At 43.7% G+C, this 14494-nt stretch overlaps 2 protein-coding genes across 5 annotated transcripts in view; both read left to right on the forward strand.

Annotated features, from left to right (window-relative positions):
- The window catches only part of LOC137304707 (small ribosomal subunit protein eS17), a 135231-nt gene extending 126403 nt beyond the window's left edge, over positions 1–8828 (forward strand). The window contains exon 6 of the mRNA XM_067973383.1: positions 8818–8828. The gene's annotated coding sequence lies outside the window, so the exon portion shown is untranslated. The remainder of the gene's footprint in view (positions 1–8817) is intronic.
- Positions 1–14494, forward strand: part of LOC137304706 (casein kinase I) — a 160650-nt gene that overhangs the window by 49589 nt on the left and 96567 nt on the right. The window lies entirely within an intron of this gene.

Raw genomic sequence — 14494 nt, forward strand, 5'->3', positions numbered from 1 at the left:
ATGCAGAATCCCATTGTATTGATGTTTCAGCCTAGGTTATGTGCACCATCTCTGGAGTGGGGCTTGAACCCACAGCCTTCTGCTTCAGGAGCGAGAATGGTATTCCATGGTATCAAGATTGTGTATATATATACACATTTAAAATTTCTGCCAGTGTAATGAATCAACCTTTGCTCACTGCTATATTTATTCATTATTTTTACACAGAGCATTACTTCTTTAAGATGTTTGCTAATATGTAACCTCTCTCCGAATGTATTGAATCTACTTGTGGGATACTCACTATGACAGGCAGGTTGTAATGATCGGGAATGCACTGCCTGAAAGGGTGATGGAAGCAAATTCAATAGTAACTTTCAAAAGGCAATTAGATAAATACTTGAAGGGGAAAAGATTTACAGGGCTATAGGGAAAGAGCAGGGGAATGGGACTAATTGGAAAGCTCTTTCAAAGAGACATGATGGGCTGGATGGCCTCCTCCTGTAGTGCACCTACTATGATATGAACTCTTAACCCCCACCATTATTAGCACTGCTCTGCCATTTGCACAGCTAAAAATACACTAAACACCATCTGTGGATGTTCAGAGGACTGTTAGATTTCTGCCATAGGCTTCCATTAAACCAAGGGTGTTCCTAGTTAGCAAGTACCCAGCAGGTCTTGTTCTAACATTCCAGGTCCTGGCACTGCAATATGTGGATATGGTCCCAATACAATGGGATTCTGCGTTGTCAAAAGTTGGGGTGCATTTACACCACAGATGTCGGGTCAGTGCGAAGCGGTTTCACTTTGCACCCACACTGCTGTTAAAGTATAACTGCAGTTTGAATCCAGATTCAGGACCTAACCCGTTGGAGTAGGGCATCTCACTCCACTTCATTCAGCAGTCAGTGGAGACATTAACAGTTCATTACCCAGTACAAAGTTCAGTGTTGATCAGAAGCCAAAACCACCTTGCATCAGTACTAAACTTGTAGTGTAAATGCACCCTTAAATGGGTTTACAGGATCTGACCTGATGACCATTAGGTGCTTGGTCCTGGGTGGCACCAACTGGTGCTGAGGGATGTATTGTTAACAAATTGCTAGTAGCAGAATGAAAGTCTGCAATGTACTTTATACAGTTGGCTTAAACCTCTTGAGTGTAGCACTATTTGTGTTTAAATGTCGCTGTGTCTATTTAAAATCTCAGCGAGTTCGTGATTCTGTTTCTATAAATACAAGACATGAATTTTAATAGACTAACCGTGACAGCTCGAAGTGTTTAATTGTATTGTAGCTGTCATGGGCTGTATTATCATTTATAAGAGTACCTTCTTTGTTGATGCAGACTAGTGCCTGTATCAAAATCACTTGGCATCTGTGCTGCTAGTGTTGGGGATGAGGTGGTGGGGCACACATCACAAGGACAGGCCGAGCAATTGCTATGAGTATGTCACATGGAAGTATAAGTAGCTCGTGACTTAGAGGCAATGTTAAAGCATCAACTTGTGGTACCAGCAACTGGTGCAATACGTGAGTTTGCAACAGTGATCCCTCACAGTTTGAGCTTCTGATCTCGGTCAGGGTGCCGCATGGACAGGCACTTTTCGCAAAGAGGGGAGTGAAAATTAGAGGATAACCCCTCCCTTTCCCAGTTGCTCTTGCACAGCTAATTGTGGAGAAGCACCCTGGAACCACTCAGCAATAGCAATGGCGTATGGCAAGGGGAAGCTCATTTGGAGAAGGGCCGTATCGCGTGCACTCTCTGCTATTTGAACTGCATTTAGGTTGAGATGCATTTTTGGAGTTTGCTAATTGACACGGTTGCTATAGTAATTTTAGGTTGTTGCCAGACCGACTTGTAGCTTTGGGACACAGTGTGTTAGTGCTGTTCCATGGTGCGTTATGACATGGCCTCTTGTTTTTGTTTCTCGTGCAATGAACTTCCGATGTTGGCTGCAAGGAGATGGTGTGGAGGCCAGCTGCTTTCTGCTCCTGTGGTAAAAGAGGTGGAATCTGATCATCGCAGGTCACCCCTGCACACTTTGTATTGCTCAATTGCAGGGTGGCATTGACTGGGGCCTAGGGAATACCATCTCGGAACGGTGTGAAGTTAAAACCGAGGCCCTATCTGCCCTCTCAGGTGAACATTAAAGATCCCATGGCACTGTTTTGAAGAGGAGCAGGGCAAGTCAATATTTATCCCTCAACCAACATCACTTAAACAGATTATCTGGTCATTATCTCATTGCTGTTTGTGGGACCTTGTGGTGTGCAAATTGGCTGCTGCGTTTCCTACATTACAGCAGTGACTATACTTCAAAAGTACTTCATTGGTTGTAAAGCGCTTTGGGAGGTTCTGAGGTTGTGAAAGGCGCTATATAAATGCAAGTCTTTTTCTTTGGGGTGTAGAAATACAAAAGATGAAAGAAGATAACTAGAAATTTGTTTAAATTTCTAGTGTAAGGAATCTTACAACACCAGGTTATAGTCCAACAGTTTTATTTTAAAATCACAAGCTTTCGGAGATTATCCCCTTCGTCAGGGGAGTGAGTGAAAGGTTCTCAAATCGCATATCTTATATTAGGCTGACGAAGGAGATAATCTCCGAAAGCTTGTGATTTTAAAATAAAACTGTTGGACTATAACCTGGTGTTGTAAGATTCCTTACATTTGTCCACCCCAGTCCATCACCGGCATCTCCACATCATTTAAATTTCTTAATAGGGAAGACACCTTAAAAAAGGAAGTACTAGTGATGGCCTGAGGGGAGCACCAGGTACTGTACTGTTGCAACTTGCAGTCCTTATAAGGCATTTAAGTGGGGGATCCCCATGTATAGCACATTCCCTTTATCCAATCCCTTTTGGTAAGCTAGCGGTGTAACTTTCAAAAGGGAATTGGATATATAGTTGAAAAGAAAAAATTTGTAGGGCTCTGGGGAAAGAGCAGGGCAAGTGGAACTAACTGGGTGGCTCTTACCAAGAGCGATGGGCCGAATGGCCTCCTTCTGAGCTGTATGACTCTACGATTCTAATGCATGTGGTAATCTCAGTGCACTTGTGTGCATCTCCTAAAGTGGCAAACCTTAAATTTCCATGTGTGTTCCTAATCACGGGTATTGGGGGAGGGGAGAGGGTAGGAGAGGAGGGCTCCAGTGCTTCCTCACAGGATGAGAGTGAAAATAGCTAGTCAAATTTCCCCAGTTGCTCTTGTAAAAACCTGGCTTATGGGCTTTGTGTCTGATTTTTTTTTTCCTGAGGGAATGATGATTGAATTATGCCTGTAATAAGGCCCCCCCCCTTAAAAGGGCTAGTTCCATTAATATGAAAGCCTAAATATCCACAAGAAAATAAATATTGAGGGCATTACACTTTTTGGGAAAGAGACTGCATTTTCAAAGAAGGCTCCTGACAAGTCTCTGTAGCATTAATAGGCACTTAAACTGTTACTTCATTAGAGCACTTAATTTCAGCTGACACTTCAGTGTAATACTGAGGGAGTGCTGCAGTGTCAGAGGTGTCATCTTTAGGATTAGGCGTTGAACTGTCTGTCCTCTCAGTTGGACGTAAAAGATTCCATTGCATTATTCAGAAAAAAGAGCAGAAGAGTTCTCCCGGGGTCCTGATCAACGTCTGTCGCTTAACCAATACCACTAAAAACAGATCTGGTCATTTGTCTCTTTGTTGTTCGTGGCTAATTATTGTGTGCAAATTGGCTGTCGTGTTTCCCTAACAACGGTGACTGCACTTAAAAGGTACTTTATGGTGCTTTGGGATGTCCTGAGGATATGGAAGGATACTATATGAATGCTTTTTCTTTCTTTGCCCTATTGCTCAGCTTTTTTAAATTGTTCAAAAAATTAATTGCTTTGAAGAATGCTAAGTTGCTGGCAAATTGATAATTTCTTCCATTTTGTATCATGTTTCCTAAAGTCTGGATCTTCTCATGACATGCAGCATACTGTAGCCAAGACAGACAAGCCATCTGCTACTAGTAGATTTCCACCAGTGCTGTTGCTAGGAGGGACAGTGGTGGCAGGAATACTTATCATCTAGATTTATCTGGGATCTGCCACTTCACTGCCTAGCATCAATGCACCACTATAGGTTTCCATATTTGAGAAGTATCTTATCTTGAGTTCAGGTCACCTTCTGATGATCTGATTGAGCTGTGCAGTCCCATGTCACCCTTCAATGAACTGGTCAATGGGAAATATATCACCATACCCCAGTTGTTCTGATTTGATTACTCCATCTGATCATTAGTAGCATTGGTCACACGATTGCCGTGAACCAATATTTGCATCTCCACACTGTAGCCAGTCTCCCCTTGCCCCACGAGACTACTAATCCCTTCCCCTGTCCAAAACCAAACTTGCTTCTTGGCATGGCTTGTGCCCTTCTCATTGGACTTCCCAGATGACAACGTCTGCAGTTTCCCAAAACCAATTCCCACCATACCCTCAGTCACTGGGTCACTCATTTACCAAGCCTCAGTATTGGAACTCTTGTACTCCCTCTTTGCTCTCTGAGACAGTGTTTTTCATCTAGGGACAGCTCAGGCTTGGGGTGGCTGCTGACGTCAAAGCAGAGACCCTAAATCCTGCCCAACTACAGGTCTGTCGCCCTGTCCAGGGTGCTGCCCGAGTACAGGTCTATCAACCTGCCCAGGGTGCTGCCCGAGTACAGGACTGTTGAGTATATGGACTGTCAAAAGGTGTTTGGTAAAGTGCCACATAATAGGCTTGTCAGCAAAATTGAAACCCATGGAATAAAAGGGGCAATGGCAGCATGGATACAAAATTGGCTAAGTGTCAGGAAACAGAGTAGTGGTGAATGGTTGATTTTCGGACTGGAGGAAGGTATACAGTGGTGTTCCCCCGGGGTTGGTACTAGGACCACTCTTTTTTGATATATATTAATGACTTAGACCTAGGTGTACAAGGCACAATTTCAAAATTTGCAGATGACACAAAACTTGTAAGTGTAGTAAACAATGAGGAGGGTAGTAATAGACTTCAAGAGGACATAGACAGGCTGGTGGAATGGGTGCATACGTGGCAGATGAAATTTAACGGAGAAGTGTGCAGTGATGCATTTTGGCAGGAAGAATGAGGAGAAGCAATATAAATTAAATGGTACAGTTCTAAAGGGGATGCAGGAACAGAGAGACCTGGGGGTATATGTGCATAAAGCTTTGAAGGTGGCAGGGCAGGTTGAGAAAGTGGTTTAAAAAAGCATCCAGGATCCTGGGCTTTATAAATCGAGGCATAGGTTACAAAAGCAAGGAAGTTACTTTGAACCTTTATAAAATACTGGTTGGGCCACAGCTGGAGTATTGTGTCCAATTCTGGGCACCGCACTTTAGGAAGGATGCGAAGGCGTTAGAGAGGGTGTGGAAAAGATTTACTAGAATGGTTCCACAGATGAGAGACTTCAGTTACGTGGATAGACTGGAGAATCTGGGGTTGTTCTCCTTAGAGCAGAGAAGGTTAAGAGGAGATTTGATAGAAGTGTTCAAAATCATGAAGGGTTTAGATAAAGTAAATAAAGAGAAACTGATCCCATTGACGGAAGGGTCGAGAACCAGAGGACACATTTAAAGTGATTGGCAAAAGAACCAAAGGCGACATGAGGAAAATATTTTTTATGCAGCGAGTGGTTATGATCTGGAATGCGCTGCCTGAAAGGGTGGTGGATGCAGATTCAGTCGTGGCTTTCAAAAAGGAATTGGATAAATACTTGAAGGGAAAAAATTTGCAGGGCTATGGGGATAGAGTGGGGGAATGGAACTAACTGGATTGCCCTTACAAAGAGCTGGCATGGGCTCGATGGGCTGAATGGCCGCCTCCTCTGCTGTAACCATTCTACGATTCTATGAACAGGTCGATCAACCTGCCCAAGTGAAGGCACACCAAATATTCTATAACACTTGTGTTTTAAGATTTTTTTTGGGAGGTCATGAGAAACTACAAAGTAAACATAGTAAAGATCCTCAACACATTGTGTTGAGAGGAACTGAGTAGGCCATTCAGCTCTCAACCTGTTTCCACCTTTCAATTAGATCATGGCTAATCTGCACCTGCCTTTGATCCATATTCCTTGATACCTTTTTTGTGTGGAAAAGTGGTTCCTGATTGCACTCCTGAATAGTCTAGCTCTAATTTTAAGGTTGTGTTCTGTTGTTCTCGATTGCCCCAGCAGAGGAGAGATCTTTACTATTGACCGACCCATTCCCCTCCTCTCCCCCTCCCCCCCCCCCCCCCCCCCCCCCCCCCCACCACACCCAACAATCATTTTGAGGTTGGCCAGAGCAGCTTTGGAGGATTACCTCCATTTCGCCCCCAAGAACCTCCGTCACCCATCTCCGCTCTCTATGTTCGGACTTGCAAGCTCTCCTTTCAGACTAGGTAATTTGATATTCCCCAGGTCCCAGCCTTCCTGCCAAATCCTGCCCTCTCCCACCCCCAGTTGACCGAACTTAGCTCCGCCACTGAATTCACGCAGATCACTGGTGTGAGATCCCAGTTTATTTAATTGAATCTGCTCCGGGCAAAAAATGGCAGTGATTAAGGTGCAACAGGATATGTTGTCTTCATTCATTTTTCAAAGAAAAGAATAATCTGATATCTAAATAACTTTGTTGCCAAGGTAACTGATTTAAAATGTCATGTGACGTGCTTCTGATATCTTGTAAGCAACTCTCATCTGACTTGCAATCAAATCAGTGCAAAAGCCACTGACAACAATAGGAATTGTGTCGTTTTGGTTTTGTATAGTTTAAAATAGCTAGGGTTTAAGAGAGGCTGCTCCATCACTAAATTGCAGGCGACACTGCATGAATCAGACAAGGTTGTTGATCAGGAAGTTAGTCAAGCTAAAGGCGCTTTAGTCTACGTGTGAATTGATTTGTATACTCCGATGCTTGTGTGTTTAACTGCTCATTAACACTCACTGGAATCTTCATGTTACAGTGTCTTTGTTCACGAATGATTGACCCTTTTGTCATTAAAAGGATTAAATTCTATACGGTGGAAAGCTTTGCCAGCCAGCGTAAAAATCACAAATGTCACTTTTACACTGGTGCAGCCTATTTCCCATTTTCTGATGCTAAGTCCACAGGGGATGCTTGTTTTCAAACGTCGTGTTTCCCTCTTGCTTGCCCTTGAGTGTCTGGGGGTCAGGAAGTTAGGTGCTATGGTAACGTCAAGAGTTGCACGAGCACAATGGTGCCATGTCCTGAATGCTACAAAAACCCTTGGCAGGATACTCGCAATCCATGGTTTGGCAGCGTTGCAGGCCATTAGCCCAACACACAGAACACCATCTGTGAGATGTAACGAGAGCTGATCCACCAGGATTTGGCCATGTGCACAGATCGCTCCTGCTGTGCTGGTGGGAGGCTGTTGAGAGAGAAATATTTTTTCCCCAAAATTGTCAATTTTTAAAAATATAAACCTATCAAATGAATTTTCAGATCGTAGTGCATGGGTATATGGATTGTAATGTACTGCAGGAGCTTTGAGTAGTGGATATAGTGAAATCCGATATATAGAATGTATAAATACATCATTAATCCATATCTTGGTTGAGGGGGTTGCAACCCAGGTGTTAATACTGGCAATTGTAAACAATTTTACAACACCAAGTTATAGTCCAGCAATTTTATTTTAAATTCACAAGCTTTCGGAGGCTTCCTCCTTCGTCAGGTCGTTCACATCGTTCACCTGACGAAGGAGGAAGCCTCCGAAAGCTTGTGAATTTAAAATAAAATTGCTGGACTATAACTTGGTGTTGTAAAATTGTTTACAATTGTCAACCCCAGTCCATCACCGGCATCTCCACATCATTAATACTGGCAGGTAGGTTATGTTGGCAGTGAGGTGTAGAAAGGGCAGCTTGTGTAAGGTTAAGGTTACATTGCGGTTCCCAATTGCATGGGTTTCTCAAAAGGGGCCATGTCTGGAATTGAGAGATGAGAGGCAAAGAAATGAAAAGGTTGTTTTTATTGTCCCATTTGGAGAGAATGGAGGAGACCAAGATTTTGTGATTCAACCATTGCACTAAGAGGAATAAAAGTACACGTGTACTGCAGGTGTGATTTAAAGGAAGTAGATGGAAGTAGTGGTTTCCGACCAGTGATTTATAGCAGAATGGCTCTGTGGGCAAGGTCAGAGCTGGTGTTACTAAATGGTCAGATAAGATTAAATTTGCACCATCTCTTCCAAATCCTGTTATCGTATACATTCTAGCTGCGTCAGTACAGTAATTTCCTTGGTAGCTTTATTTGGATTCATAGTTTACAGGGTGTGGGCAGTAGCTTTAAGGACCATGTGGATCCCTTCATTGATCTGGACATGCGTCAACATAAAATGGGAATTACATTTCTTCTTCATTCATAACCTGCATGTACTGGAGGCATGGTCTAATGGGATAGCTTCTGGGGAAACAGTACTTTGCGTACATACGTGAAAATATCAGCAGGACGTCGGATAGACAGTGCCTCGCATGGCCTTCCATTACCATAAAATCCCAGGGCCTGTACCATTCCTGGATAAGGATTCCTTTTGTTTCTTCCATTGGACCCTGTCACCAAAAGTTGGAGACAAAGTCTCCAGCCTCTCTACTGGGATGGGTTAGATTGGTCAGTGTGTCAAAGATTGTTAACTTATCCAGTTGTCCAATGTTAGTATTTATTTTTCAGGAGCCTTAAAAAGTCAGCAATGGGTGATGAACCTCAAATAATATCTCCATATGCGTACAGAGAGCAAATAAAGAGAGCAAAAAAGCAACTCAGCTCAATGGTGTAGAAGGAGGTACGGTACGGATTGGGATATTTGTACTAAGCACAGAGACTGTGCCACAGCTAGCCTGTGATCATACAATGCTTCCTTTGGCATTGACCCCTGCAATACCTTGCCTGCATCAAAAACAGACTTTCATGGTTGAGTCAGCTGGCCTGTACCTACACCAACGAAATGCTTTAAATACTGGGCAAAATGCAGTAATTGTTTATTCATGATCTGACGCTCACAATTGTTGCATAAAATGCAAACATATTTATGCCTAATTTGTCTCGTGCTCAAAATGCAGCCATAAGGCACAGGGTACACCACGTTTCCCACGTTATAGAGCACCGCAGTAGTCCCAAGAAATCCAGCCATAGAGTGTTCATCAGCACTAAACAGTGGCACCGACTGGCACTGAGAATGTTGGCACCTACTGACACCATGATACCGACTGTACCCATCAGTGCTAGGTTATATGTATGATGTGGAGGTTATATGTAAGTCAAGGGTATGCCACTCCTGATTCCTCTGGAAGGATGTGAAGGCCTTGGAAAGGGTGCAGAAAAGATTTACTAAAATGTTTCCAGGGATGAGGGACTTCAGTTATGTGGATAGACTGGAGAAGGTGGGGTTGTTCTCCTTGGAGCCAAGAAGGTTGAGAGGAGATTTGATAGAAGTGTTCAAAATCATGAAGGGCTTAGATGAAGTAAATAAAGAGAAACTGTTCCCATTGGCGGAAGCATTGAGAACCAGAGGACACAGATTTAAGGTGATTGGCAAAAGAACCAAAGGCGACATGAGGAAAAACTTTTTTATGCTGCCATGATCTGGAATGCGCTGAAAGGGCAGTGGAAGCAGATTCAATTGTGGCTTTCAAAAAGGAATTTGATAAATATTTGAAGGGGAAAAATTTGCAGGGCTACGGGGAAAGAGTGGGGGAATGGGACTAACTGGATTGCTTTTACAAAGAGCCGGCACAGGCTTGATGGGCTGAATGGCTGTCTCCTGTGCTGTAATGATTCTCTGAGGTAAATGTCAGTCTAATGGTACAGGACTCCCCTCAGATGGGGTGCTCTCAGCTCAGTTCACTGCACTGCCCAGCATAGTATCACTGAGAAAACCCTGGCATTGGTTGGTACATCATCCTTCAAAGCATAGCTCCTCGAGGATTAGGAAATTACTGGAAAGGAGTTGTTTGCATGGTTAAAACATTTGTTAAAGTGTTGCCTGATGCACTCATACTGGAGAACCTGTATTCTTAAGACGAAAGGGAAAAAACTTGCTTTTATATAGTGCCTTCTCACATCTTCAGGATGTCTCCCAAAAGTTTCACAACTAATTAATTTAAATGCAATCACTTTTATACAGGAAAACACGGCAGCTAATTTAGGCACCGAAGGATCCTACAAACAGCAAATAATGAACGAGCAGCTCGTTTGTATTTGGTGTTGGTTCACTGAGGATTGTTGACCAAGACGTCATGAGAACACTCTTTTTGTATAGTGCCATGGGATATTTAATATTCTTCGTAGACAGGGCCTCGGTTTAACATCTCATCTGAAAGACGGCACCTCTGACAATGCAGCTGTCCCTCAATACTACACTGAAGTGTTGACCTAGGTGATGTGTCTAAGTTTAGTGATGGGCTGACATTGAATTTGACTGATTTTGTCAGCTGAAATATATTGTAGGAGCCTTTCTTTAAGTTGTAATCATCTTCCTCTCATGGCACTTGTGAAAGTAATGAGACTGAGAAAGGCCGGTTAGAACCCACACAGTGCAAAACAGGGACAGTTTAAACTTTTAAAACAAAAAAAGAAATTGCAGTTTGGTCATAGTGTATTTATCATACATTGCTTTCTTGGTGTGCTATACAGTGTTCATGATGTGTGATGGGCACTGTACATTGAAGAGTGGTTGACCCTAATGACCAACTGCAGTGTACGGTAATTGTAGATGGGCAAGTTGCTGTGGTTACACACAATATTGATGACTGCCTGGTGATGTGTATCTGTTGAAACTTGTGAATGGGTGTTCCTTCAGCATGGTGCATGAGCTACATGGAGGCGATATGCATTAGCTGTAGGCTGCAGGCTGGAAGCTGGAAACAGATTTTGGACAATTGTTGGTTGAATCTCGGTGAGTCATGATCATTTTGCTGGACTAGTTCATTTGCTATAGTAGTTCCAGCATATAGAAAGGCTAGGGGAAACCTAGGAAACTTTGGAAATGGGAAAAGGTAATTTTACCAAACGAGATGCTCCTTTAGAAGGATAAGCTGATAGGGTTAGATAAAGTAGGGTGGGAAGAGGCTCGTGTGGAGCACAAACACCGGCATGGACCAGTTAGGCCAAATGGCCTGTTTCTGTGCTGTAAATTCTATGTAATTTTATGGTTTACTTAATCTCCAGCCACCATCCCTTTCTTACTCTACTTTTCAAATCTCCTTTTTCTTCAGAAACACAAATGCTTGTCTCCTGAATCATTTGTCTGTTTCTACTCTGGGGTACATTATTGGCCTGCGGTTAGAAGAAAGCCCAGCAGCTCATTTATGCTGCCATTCAGGGAGACGCCCAGGAGGCGGTGTCTTTAAAAACACTGCAGGCCATCCAATGAAATTATACCACTTCCTCTGAATATACCACAGAATACACAGCACCTGAGGCAAAGCTGGAACTGTGTGTCTTTTTTGAGAATATTACATGAGAAACACTATAGTGAATTGGATTTGAATTCAGCCTGAACTGTTGAGCTGATGTTTTTTCCCTCTCTGCTAATTAACGGTGACATCCAATGTGTTTGAGTTACATTTCTCAAATCTCCATGGGCATTGCATTGGATCAGCAATAAGAACAGCTGGTGGGAGTGATGGAAATGTGACATTTCCACCCATTTGTTTTTTTACTTGACCACTGTGCCCAAGCCAATGATTTGACAACCTGTTTGAACATCATTAAGGTTTCAAACCCTGACCTCCTTGTCTTGTTAGAATCGTAGCTTTTTTTGACGCAAAATTAATGCTCGCGTTGTGGTAGGGCAATGCAAGCATTACCCTTCATCTAACCCATGCTACACGTTATGGGTTTTCAAATACAGGAACCGGACTCGAGGAGACCTTGAGGGGATTGCTACGATGTTATCTGATTTCTGTATTTTTTGTATTTGACAACTTGCTCTGTTATTTCTGTTGCTGTGTACTAATAAACGTTATCTACAATAATAGCACTGTTTTAATCTGGGTAGCTAACACTGGAAAGAGTGTGTCACTATTTGCAGGGGGTCCTTGTAAGGGTGGCTCAGGTCCCTATAAGTCAGTACTTGTTAAATTGAATATTATGTAGTCGATCCTGTATTTGTCTCTGGATGTTCACAATATAAATACAAATTAGGGAGGCCATTTGGCCGAGCTAGGCTCAATCAGTAAGGAAAGTTCTGCTTCACCCCCAATCACTCATCTAACTGGATCTTGAATGAATGTAAAGTTTCCATCTTCACTACATTTCTGGAATTCTCTCTGTTAAACCTCTCTACCTCTCTCTCCTCCTTTTAAGACGCTCTTTAAAACCTACCTGTCCGACCAAGCTTTTGGTCACCTGTCCGACCAAGCTTTTGGTCACCTGTCCGACCAAGCTTTTGGTCACCTGTCCGACCAAGCTTTTGGTCACCTGTCCGACCAAGCTTTTGGTCACCTGTCCGACCAAGCTTTTGGTCACCTGTCCGACCAAGCTTTTGGTCACCTGTCCGACCAAGCTTTTGGTCACCTGTCCGACCAAGCTTTTGGTCACCTGTCCGACCAAGCTTTTGGTCACCTGTCCGACCAAGCTTTTGGTCACCTGTCCGACCAAGCTTTTGGTCACCTGTCCGACCAAGCTTTTGGTCACCTGTCCGACCAAGCTTTTGGTCACCTGTCCGACCAAGCTTTTGGTCACCTGTCCGACCAAGCTTTTGGTCACCTGTCCGACCAAGCTTTTGGTCACCTGTCCGACCAAGCTTTTGGTCACCTGTCCGACCAAGCTTTTGGTCACCTGTCCGACCAAGCTTTTGGTCACCTGTCCGACCAAGCTTTTGGTCACCTGTCCGACCAAGCTTTTGGTCACCTGTCCGACCAAGCTTTTGGTCACCTGTCCGACCAAGCTTTTGGTCACCTGTCCGACCAAGCTTTTGGTCACCTGTCCGACCAAGCTTTTGGTCACCTGTCCGACCAAGCTTTTGGTCACCTGTCCGACCAAGCTTTTGGTCACCTGTCCGACCAAGCTTTTGGTCACCTGTCCGACCAAGCTTTTGGTCACCTGTCCGACCAAGCTTTTGGTCACCTGTCCGACCAAGCTTTTGGTCACCTGTCCGACCAAGCTTTTGGTCACCTGTCCGACCAAGCTTTTGGTCACCTGTCCGACCAAGCTTTTGGTCACCTGTCCGACCAAGCTTTTGGTCACCTGTCCGACCAAGCTTTTGGTCACCTGTCCGACCAAGCTTTTGGTCACCTGTCCGACCAAGCTTTTGGTCACCTGTCCGACCAAGCTTTTGGTCACCTGTCCGACCAAGCTTTTGGTCACCTGTCCGACCAAGCTTTTGGTCACCTGTCCGACCAAGCTTTTGGTCACCTGTCCGACCAAGCTTTTGGTCACCTGTCCGACCAAGCTTTTGGTCACCTGTCCGACCAAGCTTTTGGTCACCTGTCCGACCAAGCTTTTGGTCACCTGTCCGACCAAGCTTTTGGTCACCTGTCCGACCAAGCTTTTGGTCACCTGTCCGACCAAGCTTTTGGTCACCTGTCCGACCAAGCTTTTGGTCACCTGTCCGACCAAGCTTTTGGTCACCTGTCCGACCAAGCTTTTGGTCACCTGTCCGACCAAGCTTTTGGTCACCTGTCCGACCAAGCTTTTGGTCACCTGTCCGACCAAGCTTTTGGTCACCTGTCCGACCAAGCTTTTGGTCACCTGTCCGACCAAGCTTTTGGTCACCTGTCCTAATCTCTTTGCGTGACTCGGTGTCAAATTTTGTTAATCGCTCCTTTGAAGAATTCAGGACGTTTTACTACGCTAAAAGCGCTATATAAATGCAAGTTCTTCCAGGAAGACCATTGGTCATTCTTTGTGTGATGATGTATCGGTTCTACATTGACCGTTCTCAATTTTAGCCTATGCCCCATTGTTCTACTGTCTTGGCTTACCTTGGAATACGTTTGATTTATCTGTGATATCTTGCTTAGCTTGAATTTTGCCTATGTTTATCAAAATGATTGTAAATCCAGCCTGTGCTTCAAAAAGCAACCCATCAATGCCCATTTTATATTAGTAATGAAGCAGTTGTTTGACTTAATTGACTTAAGTGATGTGGCTTCTTCATTGTATTGTCTAGTGGCAAAATCACTTACTGTGCCTCACTGAATAATCTTTCAGTACTATCACTCTATCTACCTAAACAGATCTAATGTTGCCTCAGTGATACCATCCACATTTCTCCTCTTGTACTCTGATAAGTGAATAAGGCTGGAGAGTGGAGGGACAGGATTTGTTGCCCTTCCCCTTCCTGCTAGATGTAAATAAGAAATAGTCTGCTGAAGGTTAAATGCATATTTAATAAACCTTTACTTCTGAAAAGAATTGCAGCCAGCAATTCTGAGCTGCTCACAAATTCTGTGTCGTCAAGGAGCTAAAAGCACTGAGACATCATTCATTTTATAATTGATTCTTGAGGAATCTATTTTTTTGTTGCCTTAAAT

The sequence above is a fragment of the Heptranchias perlo genome, chromosome 38, assembly GCF_035084215.1.
Source record: "Heptranchias perlo isolate sHepPer1 chromosome 38, sHepPer1.hap1, whole genome shotgun sequence".
Classification (NCBI taxonomy): Eukaryota; Metazoa; Chordata; class Chondrichthyes; order Hexanchiformes; family Hexanchidae; genus Heptranchias; species Heptranchias perlo.